Source organism: Bison bison, unplaced genomic scaffold (assembly GCF_000754665.1).
Source record: "Bison bison bison isolate TAMUID 2011002044 unplaced genomic scaffold, Bison_UMD1.0 scf7180017864183, whole genome shotgun sequence".
Taxonomy (NCBI): Eukaryota; Metazoa; Chordata; class Mammalia; order Artiodactyla; family Bovidae; genus Bison; species Bison bison.
The window spans coordinates 6,754,806-6,758,309 of NW_011494755.1; positions in this window are offsets into that span (position 1 = coordinate 6,754,806).

Below are 3,504 nucleotides of genomic sequence, written 5' to 3' on the forward strand. Positions count from 1 at the left end.
GGGGCGGGACCGCTGGAGGGGGCGGGGCCGGAGGGGCCGGGAGGGCGCGGGCGCGGGACCGAGCTCCTGGCAGTCGTCTGGGTTCGAAACCTTGGGCATCGTCCACCTGTACCCCACCTGGGAGTGGGAAGGCGGGAGGGCCATCCGGTGACCTAAAGGGCGCATGCCTGCGGCCACCCCCTGATCTAGAGGGTCACCTGGGAAGGGGCCAGCCAGGCCTTAATCGGACGCGCCCAGAGAAGAGGCCGTTTACGGTTTCTCGGAAAGACCCGCCGTACCACGGCCCCACAGCCTAGCGAACCCCCACAAAATGCTGAGTAACGATAACCAGGACGTGTCTCTTGGTGTGAGCCCCCTCTCCCCCTCGCCGCCTCCTTTCCGGAGTGTCCCGAGACGGTCTCCTGGTTCCTTCTTCCTGTCCTTTCACTTTCACCCGGGAACCTGCTGTTGCATCATGACACAGCAGTTTAGTGCCATTGTGAACTGACCGGGCTCATGCCCGGTAGAGTTGATGCTGGTTGTTAAGTCCTGTGGGAGTGACACAGTTGTGACCCTGAGCAGGGGTTGACCTCCCGGTTCCTCCGATTTCCCAGAATCAGGATGGTCCCTGACTCCTGGCGGTGGTGTTTTGAGGATTAAATAAAATTCCTGTAAAGTGATTAGGAGAGTGCTTGACACATGGTAGGCACTCAAAAAATAGTTATAATTAATTAAAGATGGGAGCAGTCATTAGACGTGCTTGGTGTCATGGGGGTGGGCACGCTTGAAGAGTTTATAATGGCATTAGTGGGCGCGCGTGCGCACACACACACACACACACACACACACACACGTGTGTGTGTGTACAGAGAAGTAGGCTGTTCCTGCTGACACAGGGTTGCCTGTGGCAGGCTGGGTTTGGCAGGACTGGGCATTGTAGAAGGTGAGCATGTGAAGCCAGGAAGGCAGCTGAAAGTGGAAATGGGCAAGCTGTTGAGCTGGAGAGGGGAATGGAAGTGGGGAGATGGGACAGGAGTGGGATGATGTTGGGGCAGGAAAGCAGAGAATGATTTTTTCAGAGGGAGCACTCTGGATGCAGCTACCTCTAGGTGTGATCAGCTGGGATGGTGAAACAGCCCCCTGGCTTCCTTCTTTCTGCTCTTTCAGAGAGGAGGGAAGGAAACCAGACGTTTTGATCCTTTTGTGCAAAGTTTCTAGAAGGTTGAGGAACACAGGGCCATGGGTAAGGATATAGACAAGGGACAAATTCTAAGGACGGCCCTAACAGAGGGAGGCTAGGCTGGCCTGAATGCAGCAAACTTCCCATAGAAAATAAGGACCAGTGGGCAGAGAAGAGGCCTTAAGGAGTAGCAAGAGCACATTACATAGTCTGCTTTGCTGCTGCTGTGTTTTCGCCCCAACATACATCTCAGCTTTTGGGCCTATTAGTTGGTACATTTACTTAGGAGACGACAATAAATAATTGAGCTATAGGAAACAGAGGTACAGATATCCATTGACTATCCAAACTTCTCCCAGCTGACGCCTCTTTAAGGACCTTTCCAATGTCCAGGACCAATATAGAGGGGGATACGGGGGGATGCTACAGTTATAGGGAGCAGGTAACTGGGAGTCTAGCACATGCATTAAAAGCCTGGACTTTGCAATTAGATTCCCTGTCCTCATCCCCAGTCTACCATTTGGTGGCTGGGTAACTCTAGACAAGTTTAAACAGTCTCTCTGCCTCAGTTTCCTTATCTATAAAATGGATACAATAACACCCCCATGCTATTAGAAGGGTCAAGTGAGCTAAAACACATGTTAAGTGCTTAGAACCATGCCTGGTACACGGTGGTGGTGGTGGAGTAGTTGCTAAGTTGTGTCCAACTCCTTGCGACTCCATGGACTGTAGCCTGCCAGGCTCCTCTGTCCATGGGATTTTCCAGGCAAGAATACTGGAGTGGGTTGTCATTTCCTTCTCCACTGATACAGAGTAAGTGCTATATAAACTATAATTACAGGCTATTAATGGAATGGTGACATCCCTGTGGAATGATGGCAGAGGTGGAAGGCAAGACTGTAAAACAGGTGTCAAAGTCTTAAGTGAATTAAGTTATCAGGAAATTCGTAATGAAGACTGAGCTCTATAAGGTGAATCTCTCAAAGGAAAAGGATTCTCTCCCCTCAGAGGGTGAAAGAATATAGGTTAGACTTGTCCCTACCCAAAGAGGAAGGTCTCCTGCTTACAAGCTCATAGGACACTCAAGTCCTTAGTATTTCAGTTGGGACAAGGTGGTAACATTCTGTGGGGAGAGGGAGGTGCAGGGGAATTATTGGGACAGCCCAGTAAGGGAGGATCTGTTTGTGCAGAAAGGTAGGGGGAGAAGACAGGGTGTCATGAAGGCCTTCACTTGGGGGAGTGGGGGTTGGTTCTGTGTATTAGTCAGAACTCTCAGGTGTAAGGAGAAATTCCAGTTCAAAGTAAAAAGAATTAGTAACTCATTCAACTCCAGGGGCCTAAAGATGTCATAAGAGCACCACAGCTGTTTCATTCTCAGTGGGTTCTCCACCTAATATAAGACTCGCCCCTCCAGGCTTAGGTCCCTACTAATTTAATGTCCCGGAAGAAAGGGCATTCCTCTGCCTTGTTCTAGTAAGTGCCTTGGAGGCTGACCTTATTTGACTTTAGTTGGAGGGTGGAGGAGGGCATCAGCTTGCTTGGACCATTTGTTTCAGCTAGGAGTGAGGAAAATTCGAGGGGTTGCCAGAGAAAGGAGAAATGCGCTTTGGGTAGGCTAAAATGGTATTTCTTCATTGTCAAGAAGAGCAGAAATGGGTAGCTTGAGTGCTGAGCTTGCTTCAGGTTTCTGGGTCGGCTCACTCTGAGTTTTCCTGGGAGACTGGAAAACTAGGTTTGCTCTTTGTCTAGGTTCGAATTTGAAGGAAATGCAGATCTGGGGCTTCTAGCAAGCTTTTCTCAGAGCACAGGTTTCTCAGTGTGGCCCTTGACAGCATCATTCAGTACAGCTCAAGGTACATGATGATTCAGCAGATTTCCAGACCACACCCAGACAGATTTTATAGAACCACAATCTTCTGAGGTAGATCCCTGGAGTCTGCATTTTAAAGCAGCATTCCAGGTGATTAGGTACACTAAGATTTGATAAACTTGCCCTGGGATCTCCAAAGAGAGGCCAGCAACTAGTGACATGTAAAGGCTGGGTCTAGCAAGAGAGTTGAGATGAGGACACAAAAGTGAACATGTAAACGACCTAAAATTGAGATTTCAAAATATAATGGTAAAGAAGATGGTTAAAGGAAAAGAAACAAATACAAGTGTGGAATGGTCATTCAGTACCAGACCTGGAGCTCGGTATATCGCATCATTCTTCTCAACATCCCCTAGGAGATAGGTTTAATTCTTCCCATTTTACTGAGGAGAAAATCAAGATCCAAGGAAGTCATCTGGTTACAACACGTGTGCACCCATTCTTATACTCTGTTCATGACGGAGAGGAAGTACCA